Genomic DNA, 19,530 nt, shown 5'->3' with positions numbered 1-19,530 from the left:
CACCCAGGTGCTCCAAAATCAATTGTATTTTTTATATTAGCAAACAATTGGAAAATAAAGGTTTTAACTTCCATTTCCCATAGCATCAAAAAAGTTTATGGAAAAACTAAAACATACTTTTGGTAGAAATTAAAGAATAGCTAAATAAATGTATAGACAGATCATGTTTCTGCGTGGGAAGAGATGGATGGAAGAACATTGGCAAGATGTCCGTTCCCCACAAATAGATCTGTAGATTTAATGCAATCCCAATCATAACACCAGTAGGCTTTTTAGGTAGAAATTGGCAAACTAATTATAAAATTTATATGGAAATGCAAAGGATCTAGAACATCTAAAGTAATCTTACCCCAAAAAGAGAACCAAGTTACATTTAGAATGAGGGATTTCAAGACTTACTATAAAGCTACAGCTATTAAGATAATATGATACAGTATGAAGGTCAACACCTACATCAATGAAACAAAACAGCACAGAAGGAGGTGCTCACTTACATCATCATTTGATTTTCAGCACAGGTGCCAAAGTAACCCTATGGAGAAAGGAAACTTTCTGCAGAAGGGGCTAGGGCAACTAGATATACATATCACAAATTCATCCAAAGTGGATCAGAGTATTAATTATAATGCTTGAAACAATGATGCCTTCAGAAGAAAACACAGGAGACTAGCTTTGTGACTTGGGAATAGGCAAAGCTTTCTTAGGAACAGAAAGCAACACTTTTAAAAGAAAACAAAATTTGCTAAATTAGACTTCAACAAAATTTAAAACTGCTGCTTATCCAAAGGGACCATTAAGAAATCAAGCAAACCGCAGATTAGGAAAATAGATATTTGTAAAGTATATGTTTGACAAAAGACGGACATTCAGGATATATAAACAATTCTCTAATGAAAAACAAGCACATTTTTGAAAAGGGCATAAGACTTGAACAGATACTTACATGAAAGGAGATAACACAAATGGCTAAGAAGCAGATATAAACACGTTCAACGTCATGTGTCATTAGGGAAATGCAAAACAAACCACAAGGAGATACCACTACATACCCACCAGAATGATTAAATTAAACAGATTGATCACTTTGAGTGTGGAAGAATCAGAACTCTTATACTTGCTGATATAAAGTAGGGCAGCCATTTTGGAAAGGGTCTAGCAGTTTCTCTCAGACCAATTACACAACTACCAGCTGCTGAGTACAGATAACAATATAAATGAATCTCAGAAACATTATGCTGAGTGAAAGAAGCCAGACACAAAAGATACATACTGCACAATTCCATTTACATGAAATGGTAGGACCGGCAGCACTAATAAGTGAGAGGGGAGAAAACCCAGAACGATGGAGCCTCTATGGGGGTGGGTATGGAGACTGGGTGGAAGGGGCATGGGGCCTTTCCAGGGAATGAAAACATTCTATATGTGCCATCCAATACAGGACCACTGGCCAGGCCACATGGGCATGTTGAACACTTGGAATGTGACTAGTCTGAATGGAGATGTGTTCCAAATACACACCAGATTTTGAAGACGTAAGTAGGAAAGAATATAAAACCTCTCTTTAGTAATATTTCACTATTACATGTTAGATTCTAATATTTTGTATATTTAAAATGATGTATTAGTAAAATAAATTTCAGCAGTTTCTGTTTACTTTTCTAGTGTAACTACTAGAAAATTCTAAGTTATATATGTGACTTGCATTACATTTCTATGGGATAGTATTGTTTTATATTTTGATAAGTGTTTGGGTTACAAAGATGTATATATTTGTCAAAACTCAGTGAATGTTTACTTACTATTCCTGCATTTCATTATATGTAAATGCTACCTCAAAAGACAATAATTTGCAAATAAGAAATCTTGAACTTAAGGTAATGATATGCATCCTGGGGCATTTCAGGGGAAGTGTATCGGTGTCTGAAATTTATTATTGTGAAATGTGTAAAAATAAGATAGATTGATGAATCAATAGAAAGATAGATATGCTTCAGGCCAAATATAGTAAAATACTTCTGATGGAAGGGCAGTAGGTATACCAGTATTCAACGTAATATTCTCTACGCTTGAAATTTTCTGTAGAATTTTGAAAAAAAAAGTTCTTAACATAAAAACATAAAAGCAGATTAAAGAAAATCAGGACTTTGGGCAATGCTGGGGTTCCCCTTAGATGTTTCTTTTTATCTTCCCCGTAGTAAATTACACTTGCTCTGGGTGGGGGTGAGAAGCAAAGGGAATGAGGAGAGTATGCTTTTGAAAAGTTTTATCTGAACTATGTCAACTAGCAAGCATGTGTATTTTTAACAATTTGCTTATGAGCTTATAGGTAACAGTAATTCATTCCGAGTATTTGCTTAGCAACCTCACCGTAAGTTCCTTCACTGTGCAGCTGCGGGCCGGTGCTGGGGCGTAACTTGTGTCCTTAAATGACAGGGGCTTCTCTCCCATCAGTGACCCGCACTCACTACATCTCACTCCACGCCACCCCAGGGCTCCAACCCAATGACTTAACAACGATCTGAACATAGAAGTACCAAAATCAGGGGCGCCTGGGTAGCTCAGTCGGTTAAGCGTCCGACTTTGGCTCAGGTCATGATCTCACAGTCCGTGAGTTCGAGCCCTGCGTCGGGCCCTGTGCTGACCGCTTGGAGTCTGGAGCCTGCTTTGGATTCTATGTCTCCCTCCCTCTCTCTGCCCCTCCTCCACTCATGCTCTGTTTCTCTCACTCTCAAAAATGAATAAATGCTAAAAAAAAAAAAAAAAAAAAAAAAAAAAAAAAGTACCAAAATAAGAACATACCCATCACTAATAATCAGTGAATCCACCACTCTACTAATCCATTGCCAAACAGGGTTGCAGAAGCTATTTTGTAGTGTCCTAAATCTTTCAATGATGCAACAACTTTTTATTTTATTTATTTATTTACTCTTTAATGTTTATTTTTTTATTTTGAGAGAGAAAAAGAGTGCGCATGAGTGGAGGAAGGACAGAGAGAGGGAGAGGGAGAGAATCCCAAGCAGGCTCTGCACTGTCAGCCCAGAGCCCGATGTGGGGCTCGAACCCACAAACTGTGAGATCATGACCTGAGCTGAAATCAAGAGTCAGATGCTTAAGCCACCCAGATCTGAGCCACCCAGATGCCCCATTGCTTTTTATTTTAAAAGAGTGACTTATTGCTTCATTTTAAATAACAGATGTTTTGGAAATAGTTACAAAGTAACCTGCCAGTTCTAACAAGCAAGCCACAGTTATTCCATTCTCAAATATATTATCAGTTACATAATCTCTAACACTACAACTCTTGAAATACAATAGTTCAAGAAGTATTACATAGTGATGCATATAATAAACACAAAATATACTGAACATAAAAATTTAACACCCTCCATGTCAGCTTAGCAAGTTAACATCACTCCATGACATTTTGCCCATAGTTATAACCAAAAGGTTCACAAACAAACAAATCTCAGGACACCTGTGTGCCATTAGCAACCTCTATTTAAAGGAACGTAAGAATTTACAAATATCAAAAGCTTGCTTGACAAGCAACAGATAACAACAACAAATAACAGTAACTCGCTCATCTTTTGGACACCATGTAAAATCATTATGCGGAGATTTCAAAGAGGTCACCATGGAGCAGTCGCAGGTGTTTCTCTGACGTTGGGTCTTCTTCCTCCGTAATTCATACAGAGGGATGAGTCTGAGGAATTATTTTTTCTTTGGTCTTTTTGTACCCAATAGATCCAGAACCACATATCCATACACTGCACTGCCCATTATGTGGAGGCAAGGGTTTTCTGTTCCAGGAGGAGAAGGTTACAAAACTCATGGTTTGAAAGCATAGATCTGCATCATAAGATCTACCTTTTACCAAAAACAATGCTCCCCAGTAGTACAACTAACATATTCTCTTACCAGGTTCCCAGAAGCAAGAAGCCAGAAAGTTAACCTAAGGTCAGATTTCCACAGAGACAGAGAAAAGGTCACGTCAACCCTTTTTTTTTTTTTTTTTTTAACAGTCTTTCCCTCTATAATGTATGTTCAACCCAATTAGCATACAAATATACAAGGAATACATATATGATCATTAGGATTTGGCTTTTTCCATCAGACAGCAATCTTCCCTTCATCTCTTTACCAATCCATTTACTGTATATCCAATTAATCTTAATAGAGCTCCAATTATCTTTATCCTGGAGATGCTGGATTTTTACATCAACTAAGAGTACATGATAGTTGAACCCATCAAATCTTGGTGCTGCAAGATTTTTATCCAGTTTAGCAAAAATATCCCCCTTTAAAACATTCCATACTTAGCATGTCTCAAAGTGAATTTTTAAATCTCTATGCCAAAATCCATTCTAACCATATGTTAGTTTTTTAAGATCTCAGTTAAGAGCAACAGTTTTTAGTTCCTCAAGTCAAAACTCTTGAGTCCCTTGGATCCTTTCTTGTCACAGCCCACATCAACCCTTTGGTAAACCATGGGGGTGACCAAGTTTGAAAGCATAGCCACATCCCAGTGCTAAATGAACACAGGTAGGCCCAAGTCCTTCTGGCTTGAACTTGTCAACATTTAGATTTTGTCATTTTACCTCTAAAAATAGCCCGTCATTATCCTAGAGAACATTCCACTTTCCTGGTGTCTGTCACTGGACAGCAGCAGAGGATTCGGGTTCTATTCCAGTACCGGTTGGTGCCAGCTGAGCTGCAGAATAGTTGAGGTTTCGTTGCTGTCGTTGTCCTCTTGTGTTGGAACTGAACTCTCCAGCAGACAGAAGTTCTTCAGATCACTCCCTCACACGGGGACTGGGGGATGAAGGGCCTTTAAAGCTTTTCCCAAGGCCATGGTTGAAGTCAGGCGCCCTGTGGTCACACACCCAGGAGCACATTGGGGGACTTTGGGGTGACCGGGAGAGAGAGGGGCAGGGAGCACTTCCTCATGCTCCTCCCTGCATCTCAGATGCCTATGCCCTAGGTAGGCACGTGGCACTCCATTTGCTTTTTTGAAACTCTCCTGGAGTGGGCAGAGGGCTCTGAGCCCCCTAGTATGGATTGGAGCCCGAGTGGGGCTGGCACTATCTCTGCTGCTCACTGCTAGATTCAAGCCCCAAATGTGGGGACTATACGCTTCTAGAAGGGCTGCATCTATCTCTTGCAGCTCAAAGGCCCTCCTTGTCTTTCTCAGCTTCTCTCAAGGTGAACAGACTGGGTTGTCTCTTTTTGAGTCTCTTTCCCACACAATACACAAATATGGCTTCATTCCAAATGGTTCATTTATTCCCTTGGATGTAACTCCTGGCACAGAGAATGGACACTGAAAAACAACGGATGTGCTTTCCCCACCCTTTCTCTTTCTTAGGGCATCAGGTTAATCTGTTGGGAAGATTAATGGATTTGTCCTCCCATGGTACAGATTCTTGCCTTGTTGCAATGAGGCTTTTTTTTTTTTTTCCTGTTCCATGGCTAATGAAGCGGTCATTCCTAGGCACCCCGTTAACCTCTTCAAGGACACATCTAGATTATCTATTCCCATGGTTCTTCACTAGGGAGTGCATGCTGTCTTCTTTTGGCCATCCCAGAATGTTCTGAGCCCAGTTGTAATTTCTGTTGGATCAACTGTGCCAGGGAAGGCAAGGGAGTTACCTCAATTCCAAAGATCTCTGGCAAAGCATACAAGCAGAGTGAAAAGAATCAGGAGTTCCAGGGATGCTAGGGGCTCCCATAAGATGTTTCTCTTACCTTTCTGGTGGTAAATGACGTGTTTTCTGACAGTCCAGAGAGAAGTTGGAAAAGGGTAAAAAGGGTACTGTTTACCATTTTAAGTTTATTTATTTTGAAAGAGAGAGGGTGAGTAAGCATGAGCAGGGGAGGGCAGAGAGAGAGAGGGAGAGAATCCCAAGCAGGCTCTTCACTGTCAGCACAGAGCCAGACATGGAACTCAAACTCACAAACCATGAGATCATGACATGAGCTGAAGTCAGATGCTTAACCGAGCCACCCAAGTGCCCCTGACTAAAAAGGAATTTTAAATACATGCAAAAATATGAATTTCAAAACCGTGTTGTGTGAAAGAAATCAAACATTAAAGAGTATGTACTACACGATTCCATTCACCTGAAATTCAGCAGCAGAAGAAAATCTATAGTGATAGATTATCAGAAAAGTGATAGCCTCTTATACGAGGGGCTGACTGGAAATGGACCTGAGATAATTTTGTTGGATCCTCCACAATCAGGCCCGACCTGCCTAGTACTCTTTCCCATTACACCAGGGTCCCTGTTTCAACTAGGGAACTTAGATCTCTCATGTCCTAATACCACCCACCCTGTCCGCGACCGTCCCCTTACTACAGTGAAAGTACATTGTCCGCTGGGCTGTTAGAAGTGCTCCTATTATACAGCCTACAAATACTAGTTACATAATAGTTACAGGTACCTTTTTAGAGCCATCCCATTCCTTTCTACCCCGCTGTACCATAACTTAGCCCTTTACTTGATAGTGTTTTAAGGTGCACATATGCCTTTTGGTCCTAGCCATCTTGTTATTTTGAGAGTGTGTGTGAGCAGGGGAAGGGCGGGAGAGAGAGAATATCAAGCAGGTTCTCTGTACTGTCAGGGCAGGGCTGGACGCGGGCTCAATCTCATGAATCATGAGATCATGACCCAAGCTGAAATCAAGAGCCAGATGTTTAACCGACTGAGCCACCCAAATGCCCTGGTCCTAGCAATTTTCATAGAGCATTTTCTCCGTTTTCATCTTGCCATCCAGTTCAAGTGCTAAGTTAGCACTTAATTGATAAACATTTGAGAAATGTTCAATATTTAATCATGTCTCATTCCTAAATAGCAGGAATGTTAGAGACAGCTGCATAGATGGACTGGATATATTCAGTCTATCTAATATTTTATCATAGAAGACCTATTTGTCGGGCCCTATCCTCCTGGCAAAGGCAGCTTTGTTTTTAGGAGCTTTGACACAAATCGAAGTACCTGGGAAATGAATGCCTTGACAACTTCAGTGGTATTTCTCGGGGACTCGAGGGATTGACGAGCAATAGAAGGGACTAAGAAAATTGTAATTGAATATAACTTCTTTCACTGCTCTGCTCCTTTCATTTTGAAATGTGGGTGATTGCTACCAACTAGCAACCATTCTTCATCTAGCACACATTTCCCCTCCAGGAGCTTATGAGAAAATAGCCATCTTGTTTTATGTCAGGATAAAATGAGAATATCAACTAAAGCTAAAACTGTGAGGAAACTGGAAGAAAAACGGGAAAAATGAACAAAGATTTAGTGAAAAAATACACTGGAGAATAAAAAGGGAAGTCTATGGGATACAATTGTAATTGGTCCTATTTTTTTTTCCATAATTGATTAATTAACCAGTATTTCATTGAGGATCTTCACATCTGGATCCAAAAGTAACATTGGGTCTGTAAATGTCATAATTTCCTTACCTTGTCTCGGAGCTGGGATTATACCAGACTTGCTGAATGGGAAGAGTAGCTTTCCCACTTTCTGGCTTCAACTTTGAAATAGCGTGTTAAAGGTTTAAGAGGAGGGTGGGAAGAGAGGGGCTGCAAAAGGGCATGAGGAAACCTCTGGGGGTGATACGTCCAGTATCTTGAATGTGGTGATGGTTGCAGGGAGGTATACACATGCTAAAACACATCAAACTGTACACTTTAAATATGTGAAGTTTATTGTATGTCAATTATACCTCAGTAAAGCTGTAAAAAACATTAGGCCTGGGCTCTGTGCTTAGACCCTGAAATATGGCGGCGGTACGTTGAATTCCCATGCCAAATGGACCCTAGGAGAGAACCGTGCTTTGCCCACTGCCATTAATGAGAAAACGCCAGAAAAGGCTTACCATAGGGAAAGTATTAAGATCATTAGACTGTCAAGAAGGACAGTCGAGAATATCTCCTGTGAAAAATGATAATTTCCAGTGGAACAATTTCTGGAAAGAGGCAGGATCTTTGTGTGCTCCTTCCCAGTATTTCAGACAGTACAAGATTCCTCAGGCTTAACGATTTCAAAGCTAGTTTGAAAGAGAAGTGTGTTACCTTCACACTGTTTCTTCAGCATGTACTGCTACAGTCGTCGGAATTACAGGTGCCAGATCACAGTTAGCACTGGATCACAGTGACAATGGAAATGACTTTAGGAGGCCTATAGGTTGCTTGGACACACAACCTGTTGGGACACGTGGGGGTATAAATAGGGCTTTGCTTTAGCCTTCCTCAAGTTCCAGATGAATGTGTCAGCTCAGCCAATGTTCCTTTTATGAATTCTGAATGGATCTGAAACCACAATTTGACCTTCTTTAGGAAGCAACTACCAAAGCCAGCCTTAAATAATTTAAGAGGGGAATGAAACTTGAAGCGCTAGACAAAAAGAACCCTATCTGATCTTCCCTGCAACTGCTGTAGGTGTTAGAAGACATGAAGTTTACATTGCCTTTAACAGATACAGAGGAACTTTTGTTACTGCTATAGAACAATTCTGCAACAGGAAGTATGAGCTCCTTCCAGAGTGACGGTGTGGTCAACGCAGTCCACACAGAAAACTGCTCCTGGTGTGGACCCAGGTGGCGCAGTCAGTTGAGTGACTGACTTCAGCTCAGGTCATGATCTTGTGGTTCATGAGTTCAAGCCCCGCATTGGGCTCACTGCTATCAGAGCAGAACCCGTTTCAGATCCACTGTCCCCCTCTCTCTGCCCCTTCCCCTGCTTGCTCACTCTCTCTCTCTCTTAAAAATATTTTAAAAAAACAAAGAAAACTGCTTCCAACCACCAGCACAGTGGGTCAAGAAAGCAGACAGTTTAAACCACCCACACAGATTTCAGTCCCCAAGAGGGGTAAGTTTCTTAAACATGTTTTCCCTACAAAAATCGGCATGCATAGTCTTATAAAAAGGCCTAAAATTAGGAAAAGAGGGTTTTTAGAAAGTCTTCCCATTTTGTGCTCTCTTGCATCTTGGGCTTGCATACAGTTGCTAGACAGAGCCCCTGGCCTTCCATTTGGCAAAGGGTGACATTGCTCAGACAACCCTTGCAAGGATGTCTGCCTTCTGTGACTCTGGAAATGAACGGGGAAACTCCAGCACTCACCTGGATCAGAAGAGGGCCCCCGCAGATGCCCACACCTGCTGGCTGGCCCCTGGGGTAGAGTGCTTGATGGTGCCCTCCAAACCAGACCGATCATGGATTCTTCCCCAGAGGAGACGTGGCTGCTGCCTCCTCTGGGGGAAAATGCTCTATCCATCTTCCTTTAGTGAGGAACACTTGCTCAAGATAAACTGATCAAAATAAACCAGTAAAAGAAGACATATCAGGACACAGAGGTGCGAAATGACATGCCAGAAGCCTCCACCTGAAGCTAGCCTGCTTCCCCCAATACCCCACGATAGAGCTACATGCACCAGAGGCAGAAGTTTTGTCTGAAGAGGAAATGACATGCCAGCGTTCATGAAGAGCAAAGACAGTCTTAAAAACCTACTAATGAAACAAACTCTCCAAGCCCCATCTGGAGAAACTGCATGAACTCTCACATTTACTATAGGAATTCTTTTCGGCCTGCGTCAGCTACGACCAGCTCATCACCGATCCTGAATCAGCTGTCACTGAGGTCCTACCAAGGACAATTGTCTGAAGTCAGGAAAATCCACACACAGAGGAGAACGGAAGTCCCAGGTCAATACCTGGGCCTGGTTTGTGGAAGAACGAACACAGTTTGCAAAAGAGTTCCTCACACTTCGGTGCTCCTCAAAAAGCTCGCCGGTGGGCATGAGGCTATTGAAGGTTCCGCTGTGACCGCGGAGGTGGGGATACAGTGATGAAATACAGGAGACTGAGGGTAAGGCCAGCATTAAAGCCCAGCCGTGACCTCAGAGGACCTGACGATCCGTAAGAAGTCCGTGTCTGTTCAGACTGCACGGGTTTCTCTGGTATACTGATGCCATCTCATTTGGGGATGTGTTTGTTCCCCGAAGCGGTCTTCCTTTATCAGATTCCCCTGAAAATTGTAAGGCTCGTATTATAATCTACTTCTCTAAAAGCTCCCAGAAGTAGGAGTACTAGCATACTCCCATTGGGTAGTTCTTTGTATCTTCAAAAATTTTTTAATTGTACCCTTTACAATTACACTTAATTTGGGAAACTGGAAAAAGGCTTATTTTGGCAAGACTTACCCATAGAACGGAGCCCCAAAGGATAAAATGTCAGGGATTAACAAGTTCTAGAAATAAGTCCACAAAAGCATTAGCTTCGAAGAAAATTTGAAGGTGTAACTAAATCATGGTTTCGCTACCTGGCACTATTGCCCTTTGAGGCCCGCTAGTTCTGTGTCGTGGGGGACTCTTCTGGGCGTGGGAGGCTGGTTAGCAGCCTCCCTGGTCTTTACCCACTCGACGCCAGTAGCACGGCCCCTTCTCCCTCAGTTGTGACAACCAAAGTATTTCCAGACAAATGTCCCCTGTGGGACAAAACCGCCCCTTGCTGAGAATCACTGAAATGCATCTCTTTCATGCATGTGATATCTGTCTGGTGGTATAGTATTCTACTCATGTTCTATTTGTTTCCAGAGAGCAAAGAGCCATATAGATTACTTTCCTTGATGTTATTTTTCTCTTTTTTTTTTTTTTTTTTTTTTAAAGAAAAAGCTTATAAGCTTTGGGAAAGAAAAAAAGAAAAAAGAAATTTAGATCTGTTTTGCGTTCAGAACCTCTACCATTAGGCTGGAAAATGTAAAAGCGGGCCATTCTGCCCTGTGTTTCTGGAAAGGCTCAAAAGGAAAGTACATTTGCAAAGTATTTTTCACAAGAGGCTTTGTGAACAGCTGTAACTATGAAAGCCCCAGATACTGTTAAGAGGATGATGGGCAGGTCTTACGGATTAATCTGTGAAACTCGAAAGGAGAGATGTAATTACTATTTTGAAAAAATCACTTCACTGTCTGTGGAGACCTCATAGATGTAATGACTGTCACGCAGGGCACAAAACCATTAACAAACTTATTCCTTCCCTCCAGGAGCGTGGAGTCCCAAACGGATGAAATCATGCACCTATAGTCCGTCCTTCCATGTCCCGCCCTCCTCCTTTGCTGACCGGAAGGGTGTTCACCAATATTCACTTTGGACAGCCTGCTCTGCCTGAGGACAGAATTTGAGATTCTTCTTCCACTTCCACAAGGTCAGGGTCTGGGCTGCTGGGCAGGAGCAGTGGAATGACACAGCTTCTGTACTATCAAAGGCATTAAAAGGTGTTTTATCAGCTCTACATTAGTGGTTAGACCTTTCCCACTCCTTCAGAGTAGATGATTGGGATTTGGTACTAGGCATGTCTAATGTTTCCTAACTGCTCTGTTACTGGTGGTAGGGAGAAAAAAATCCTGAATATTAAGCGCCCACCTTGCCAATTATAATCTCTAATACAATGGCATCCACTTTGGCAATGCTGATATCCAGAACGAGGCCATTCTCTGAGGCGGTATGAAAATCCAGCGTTGATGTTTACATCCCACTGGACGTTGTAGCTTTTCTTGACTGGCACCTAACAAAGATAACCCTGGGATGAAGTAAATGTAGCTTTTGAAGAAGACACACCCAATCATTGGGGCTGAGCGAGACTAGAGCAAGAACTGACATATCTTTTCTCCTCTATTGCCAAGTAAGCATTTGGTACCCAGCAGAGGTTAGCATTTTTGACAAGTGCCAATCATCAATTCCAGGACAATATTATTCAAAGTGCGGTCTGCAGGGGTGCCTGGGTGGCTCAGTTGGGTAAGCATCCAATTCTTGGTTTTTGGCTCTGTTTGTGGGATCGAGCCCCACATCGGGCTCTGGGCTGACAGCTAGGAGTCTGCTTGGGATTCTCTCTCTTCCCGTCTCTCTCTTTGCCCCTTCCCGACCCCCTCACTCTCTCGCTCTCTCTTTCAACAGATAAAGTTAAAAACAACAACAACAACAAAGTCCAACACAATGTAGGCAGAAAGAACAGGAGGAAGCTTTAAGAAATGTGTATGTAATAATGTGATATATTTCCCCAAAGCCCCAGGACATGATTGATGAACTCAACTCATTGAATAGGGTACAGAGCAGTCTGGGTGGAACTTGAGTGGTACATGCATGTGACAGGGGCACAGGAGGACCGCCTCACGCTTCATATCATTTTAAGATTTGTCAGCTATAATCCAACATCGTTGTTATAATCATTTTGACTTTTAATTACGACTTTTAATGTAAATACACATATATTTGGTAGCTGTACTAGGCAAGTTAATTTGTCTGACAAAGTGCTAAAACCATAATGTGATTTATGGAAAAGTACTAATGAGTCGTGAATGAAACGGATCCTTAAGTGACATTTACTTACCAAACAAATCCAAAACAAAAAAGAAGTCTTTGAGAAAGAGAGTTTTGAATCAAGAGGCTGACAGAGCAGATGTTCCGTATTACACTAGAAGCATTAAAGCTTTTGGGGGGCTTCACAGAAAATTGCTCCTCAGGTTGCTAAAACTAAAAATCCACTGATAATTACTGGAAGATTAGCAAATGATTGCATCAGAGATGCTTGCTTAGAAGCATTAGGTGAAACACAGGAAAAAAATGGGGCTCAGGAATCACTTTCCAATCACATGTGTTCAGAAACCGGCTGTTCAGAATTAAGACCAACCATAAAATACATAATGTTGCCTGTTTTTCCCTGCAACTCGGCAGCCACACAGATCTTGCTAAAATGAATTAATTTGAACACAATAGTAATATGGTAGGATTCTCCCCGCCCCTCTCCCCACCCCCACCTAACTTTATTGCTAAAAGCAACCAACTCTGTACTGAAGAAAACCATGAAGGATTACATTGTCAACAAATGTGCTTGGAGTTTAAGTTTTGAGTAGGAACGTGCTCTGACGGGACCCCTGCAATGAGAGAAAAGCACTTTGTAAGAGTTACCCAGATGGAGAGCTTGCAACTGACCATAATCAGTCTCGAACTCCCTTCATGGAGAAACGGCTTGCTATGAAAAATGTCAGCTTCACTAAAAAGTATGCTTAGTGATGCAGCAAAAACTAATGTAAATTGAAGATTATTATAAAAGTGTAAAATTAAAATTATAAATTAAAATTATAAAAAATGTAATAATATGGAGGTTGAATCATAACAGGTACCACATGCTGAATTAGGATCTTTATGGAGCAAGAAAGTTGTGTCAAGAATGAACTGTAAGGCAAATTCGTGTCATAGGTTTCTACACAATAAGAAGCTAATTTGGTTCTAATTTTTTAAAGTGTACATTAGATAGTCTCGCTTATTTGCTGCTATCTTCAGTATTTTAATGGTTTTTATACTTCCATGCAAAGAAGTATGGCAACATGTTTTGCCAGTAAATATCTGATTGAAAGGGAAAAATAAAAGCTTGGAAGAATATACCTTTACAGATTTTTGACATGTTCCATCACTTAATAATGACTGTCAGTGAAGTAGGTGATGAACTTAATATTGCCAGTCGGCAAAGTTACATCTTACAAGTTTGACAAAATGCTTTAAATTTTATCTTTTCGTTACAAGAACAGGCATATGTAAGAAAATCAGGGTTCTGACTTTTACTGAAAGGTGATTTCAATAAAAGGTAGTTGAAATATAACTATGAAATAAACTGTGGAACTAGTTGATGGACTGAAAATGAGTTGTGAAAATTTTCATTTTGGATCTAAGTTAAAAATGAGTATCTTGAACTTGCTGAAATTAACCTCCTCTTACACTGCAATCAACATACCTCTATGAAATTAGTTTCTCTAATGAGCTTTCAAAAAAAATTTTTTTAATGTTTATTTTTGAGAGAGAGACAGTGTGTGAGTAGGGGAGGGATAGAGAGAGAGGGAGACACAGAATCCGAAGCAGGCTCCAGGCTCTGAGCTGTTAGCACAGAGCCCGACACGAGGCTCAAACTCACAAACCATGAGATCATGACCTGAGCCGAAGTCAGATGCTTAACCAACTGAGCCACCCAGGTGCCCCAAGCCCACATTAATTTTAGATAACTTAACAAGAAGTAAACACATTTGTGGAATGAAAAAAATGCTACAAGCATAGTAGGGATTCTTTGTCACATCTGTATTCATACTTTTGATGAATGTGCACTGGTTTTAAAATTCTTTTTTTCCTGTTTTATTTATTCTTATGGTTAATAAAATGCAGGTTCATTCTGTGGTCTTTAATTCAGAAAACTGGGTATGTATTATGTCTGTTTTTTCATTTCATTTTTCTAGTAAATCATTTTTATAGTATTTTACGAAAAGATCAGTCTACTACAGATAGGAAATTTTTAAAAATTAAAACTGGTGTTTCATTACAATTTGAGAGACAAATTGCTTAATATTATGTCTTCCCACAACTCTCCTCTATGCCCTTTTTAATCTAGGTCAAGTTTTCATCTCTTTGTTCCTAGGCACCTCCCCTCAATCTTTTCCCCCCATCTCAAGGGATATTTACATGTTGACAGGACTCTTTTATAGGTAAAAAGGCTACTTAAGGCTGAGAAATTAAGCTATAGTAATGAAAAACCTGTAGGTAGAGTCGATTATTGGAATCAGCAAATCTCACTGTTGGAGTTAGAGGAAATATAGCTCAGTATCTTGCCTAAATTTGGAGTTGGTTCTATAAAATACTGATAACAACAACAAAACCCACAGGATTTAGGTTTTATAGTGCAGTGCTGAGAGAATAGACTCTGGGGTCAGTCTGAATACATTGAGGCCTGGATTCTGCTCCAACCTGCTGAAAAGCCTTGGGCAAATTACTTAACTTCTCTGATAGCAGCCATAGTCTCTTCATTTGTAAAACGAGGCTAATAACAATACCTACCAGAAACAGTTGATGTAAGGATGAAATGAGACTGCATGTGGAAAACCCCTTCGTATTCTCAGCTGGGAGTCAGTAATTGTTAGCTCTTGTCACCCTTACTGTGCAAAGCATTTTCACAGTGGCCATCAAAGTCAACCTCCGCCACAGCTATGAGGTAGCAGGGAAAATATCCTTATCAACATTTCAGAAGTGAGGAAATGCAGCCTTGTAGAAATAAATGACCAACTCAAAACCAGAAGCAGAGACACTTCTCATTTCCAAAACCATGCTCTTTCCACCATGGGGCTCATCCTTCCCTGCCAATGATGGCCTAATCGCAGGAATGGGGTGTTCTGTCAGCTCAATCCTTACCTCCCCAGTCACGTCTAAATTGGTCTCCTCGCAGCTTCCATCTGTTGGGTCTGGCCGTGCCCTCTGAAGCAAGAGAATAAAAAACGTATAGGACTCCTCGAATCCCAAAGAGAGCTTGTCTGCTCCCAACTCCACACTAAACGGCTGGAGCCTCCCGCCGGAGGGGCCACAGCCCAGGCTCCCCACCACCCTCAGCTGCCCCCATCTGCCCCCATCTGGAGACTGGGCGTCCTTTTGCTACCCACAACCTCTCCCCAAGTTCCCGAGTCTCTGAGAAACTCCCACTAAGAGATCAGGGGGCCATATAAGCGGGGCCCGTTCCAGGGCTGCCTGCACACACTCCTGTCCCCTCTTGATCGCTTTATCTCTCTAAGGCCACTCTGGGTAAATAGAATTATTTTTACTCCGCTCTCCAATCTACTGAAAGAGAGATTATGAAAGGATGACAACTAGCTTCACCAGCAATCCCGCTGATGCCTCAGCAATCACTTTCGACACCTCTTGGTGAAAAACCACTGTTCGAAGCGTCTCTCCCCCGCACCTCTCAGGACTCGCAGTGGTCTGGCCTCTCTCTTTAGGGAATAACCACGTTGAAGCAGACCTTGATTGTAGCTTGGGGTGGCTGCGGTTCCCTGCTTTCTACAGAATCGGACACAAGCTTGATATGAATAACCCTGACCCCAGGTGTGAGCCCCAAATTTCACAACCCTCCCAACCGCCGCGCCAACGGCCACCAACCACCGCGCCAACGGCCACCAACCGCTGCAGGTCGACCCGCCCACTCCGCTCAGCTGCCACGCCCACAGCCAGGCTGGCCCCGCCCCCGCCGGCACTGTTTCCCCCCGCTCTCTGACCCCGCCCCTCTGGTGCATATAGGCCCCTCCCACTCCCTCACCCGCCAGGCCGACGGCCAGGCAGACTCCACCCCCGCCGGGCGCTATGGTTCCCAAACCTCGCTCCACGCCCAAGTCCCGCCCTAGCCCTCAGCTGGCGCTGCCTTTCTCCTCATGGCCGGTGTTGGCCAGCCTGCCCGCCATTAACAGCCGGTTGGGCCTGAGAGTCGACGCTTCCAGTGCCTGGGCACGTCCTTGTCCTCGCCTCACCACGGTGGCCCAAACGGCGTGGCTCTGAAGGGCTCTGCCCCGTGTTTTCTCGCTCTGTGTGCTTAAAGAGAGAACGAGTGTGCGGGCCGAGAGAACGCCGAATCTGCAGAACCCCGCGAGGCCGCGTATTCCTTCAAGAGTCCGAGGAAGCCGACCCGAGGGACGGGCGCAGGGCTGGCTGTGGCGTGGTCGCTGCCGTCGCGCCCTCGGCCGGATCGTGTGACTCCTGAGACTCGGGACCCGGTGAGCAGGCGGACGGGTCGGGGGACAGTGGTACCCCGGCCGCCAGCGGGGCCAGATGGTGGTTCCCGCCCGTGGGTACGGTTCCCGCCGAGGACCATTCAGGGCCTGGCAGTGCCCGGGCCTCGGTGCGGAGATCCCGGCGGGGCCGCGGCTGGTGGTGTGAGGGGCAGGCCGGGCTCCGGCAGCGGGGGTGAGGCTGGGCGTCCGTGATGAAACCCGCACCCAAGCGCAGCTGCTTCCCTGGCCGAGTGTGGGCCGCCCACTACCTGCAAGAGCCACGGTGCTTGCGGTAGGAATGGTGTGTGTCGGCGAGTGCCTGGGGCAAGTGGGTGAGCCATCCACAGCAGCCGCCCCGGCGTGCACAGCCGCCCGCTGCCCAGTGGCCGAATCATTAGATTCGCGCGGTGGCCTAGGCCGGTTAACCTGGGACCTGTGGACATGGAAACTCCATGGACGTAAGTTGGAAAAAGCGAGGTGGGAATTGGAGACAGAATTGCCAGAAAGAACTTTCATGTTTCTCGGGATGTGTGGTGCTTTCCCGCCCTCCTCATTTTAGAATCTTTGCACAATCTGCCCAGCAACCTTTTAGTCTACCCCCACCCCGCAACTCCCGCCTCTCCCCGCCCCCTCCCCCATGCCAGGCATAGTACTTCCTGGTCATCGTTCAAAAATCAACACTTAGCATCGCTTTCTCAAAGGAAGCCTACTCTGTCCCCCCAGAGTACCAGTTAGATCAGGTCCTCCTTTCATAGGCTTGTGTATGTAGTACCCATCTTAGTCCCTCTGGCTCCTGTGGCAAAAATGCCGTAGGCTGGGTGGCTTATAAACAACAGAAAGTTACTTCTCATTTCTGGAGGCTGGAAGTCCAAGATGAAGTGCCATCATGGTTAGTGATGTCCCTGTTCTAGGTGGCTGACTTCACCTTATGTCCTTGAATGGTTGAAGAAGGCAAGGGCCTACCTGCTCACTACTCCCCCTTCCCGGTTCCCCCGGGGGGGGGGGGGGGCTTTTGTTTTTTCATAAGGACACTAGTCTCATTGATGAGGGCTCCACCATGATGACATAATTACCTCCCAAAGGCCCCCACCTCTTAATACCATCACTTTGGGTTAGCTTTAAGGGTATATGTTGGAGGGACACATTCTCTATTTTGTTAGTGCTCTTCAGAGTTTGTCATCATGATGTTTTGAGATTTCTTTTTAAAACTTGATGTCTCACTTATCCCACTCCCCACACACAGGAGAGAAAACTCCATGACAGTGGGGGCAAATAACCTGTTTTGCTTAAGCTGGAGTCCCTAACATCTAACCCAGTGGCTGGCATGGGGTAGTTGCTCGTTAAATATTTATTGAATGAATGAATGTAGTCTTTAACACCTTGAAAGTATAACGATAATCTTGTGACTGCTTTTTGTTTGTTTGTTTGTTTATTATCTACATCTGATGATCCCGGAGAGCCATTTATGGACTAAACAAAACTCCCCCAGGAGTATCTTGATTAATGTTGCTTAAAGAAAACTTTGTCAGCTGTGATTAAGGAGCTAGGTTGATGTTTCCAAAGGTCTTAGAACAATGTTCAGGTTACTTATGCTCCCTGTTACTAGGTGTGAAACATTTCATGAAGGATTTTGACACTGAACCTTCCTTCTCTGTAAGATGGGAAAACTTATACTTTCCTGCTTGCTGCATGAAACCATTATGGTAAACTGAGATTATATACCTAAGAGCATTTTGAAAATTCTGGAACTCTGAACTCTAGAAATTTAAAGAAATATTTTGTTATTATTCTTTTTCAGTAATTGATCCAGGCCCCACTTCTCTACATTATGGTTTGTTTACAGGTTATGTTACTCATAGAACATGAAAATGTTCTCCTTCCTTTTAAATTTTGGTTTCTTTTTTTTTTTTTTTTTTTAAGTTTTTATTTACTTTGAGAGAGAGAGAGAGAGAACAGAGGAGGGGCAGAGAGAGTGAACCCCAAGCTCCTTCCACACTGTCAGCGCAGAGCCAGATGTGGGGCTCAAACTCAGAACTGTGAGATCATGACCTGGCCGAAAATCAAGAGTCAGATACTTAACCAACTGAATCACCCAGGTACCCGGGTTTCTTCTTAAAGGTACTTGCAGATGCATCCAGTCTTTTTATTGTCTGTGCCAGAGCTAAGCTCTTAATGTTTTATTAGCATGCTATATTAGCATGCAGTGTAATGCGCATTTCCTTTTGTTAGTTACCCCTGGAAGGCAAAAAACAAAAACACAGGTATAAAATGTGCCATTCTTGACTAATTGACGCATAATATTTAAAAGCAATTGCAACTTGAAAGTTTCTGCAGAATGCTGACCAATGTTCACTTGATAAAACCCACGAGAAACCTTTACAATCAGGCATAAGTGTTACATTTTTTCTCATTTACATGATATATATAGTACCTGTAGATTTTTCACAAGCCTTACTTCTCCTTTTTTTATACACATTTCCTTACTTTATAATCTTTTAAATGAATATGTGTGTATGTATATATAAGTATACAATCTCATGCTTAGTATGGTAATTAACAGCAAGGGAATAGGGAGAAGTATACAGATAGGAAAACCTCTATTGAAGTTTCACTCTGGCACCTACCAGCTGTATAAGTAAGTGCAAGTTAATTTCTATAAATGTCTCAGTCTAAAGCTGCAAGGGTGAAGGATGGCCAGGTAGAAAGTACTGATGTCCCAGAGAAAAGGAGGGGGTGGGGTCTGGGATCTACATGGCTTACGCAAGTTAGGGCTGGGAGTTTGTTTGCACTGGCATAGGAGAGGTTAAATTGTGGTAAGAGAAAAAGTAAAAAAAAAAAAAAAAAAAAAAAGGTCACTTTTGGCTAACCATTCAGCAGGTGGGAGGAACTGGAACCAATAGGAATTAGGCTAAGCTGATGCTATTTTCCTAACAAAGACATCAGAACTTGTGGACAAGTACAA

The 19,530-nt window shown here is 42.9% G+C and overlaps 2 long non-coding RNA genes across 11 annotated transcripts; one reads left to right on the top strand and one right to left on the bottom strand.

The window, feature by feature from the left end:
* The first annotated feature begins 11 nt into the window (after window positions 1-11).
* On the top strand, window positions 12-11,290 carry LOC123588485. Its single transcript, XR_006707874.1, has 2 exons — window positions 12-1,532; window positions 11,043-11,290. It is a non-coding gene; the product is annotated as an uncharacterized LOC123588485 (long non-coding RNA).
* LOC123588484 lies at window positions 9,812-16,437 on the bottom strand. Of its 10 annotated transcripts, none has more exons than XR_006707872.1 (5): window positions 16,329-16,437; window positions 15,767-15,864; window positions 15,226-15,288; window positions 11,422-11,563; window positions 9,812-10,028 (listed from the first exon to the last, which is right to left on the bottom strand). It is a non-coding gene; the product is annotated as an uncharacterized LOC123588484 (long non-coding RNA). The 10 variants fall into 10 exon arrangements; XR_006707870.1 differs by lacking the exon at window positions 16,329-16,437 and adding an exon at window positions 15,986-16,049; XR_006707865.1 differs by lacking the exons at window positions 11,422-11,563; window positions 16,329-16,437 and adding exons at window positions 11,077-11,254; window positions 14,875-15,021 and having other exon boundaries at window positions 15,767-15,963.
* Between the last annotated feature and the right edge of the window lie 3,093 nt (window positions 16,438-19,530).

This window comes from Leopardus geoffroyi, chromosome D3 (genome assembly GCF_018350155.1).
Source record: "Leopardus geoffroyi isolate Oge1 chromosome D3, O.geoffroyi_Oge1_pat1.0, whole genome shotgun sequence".
Classification (NCBI taxonomy): Eukaryota; Metazoa; Chordata; class Mammalia; order Carnivora; family Felidae; genus Leopardus; species Leopardus geoffroyi.
This window is presented reverse-complemented; position numbering and strand designations above follow the sequence as displayed.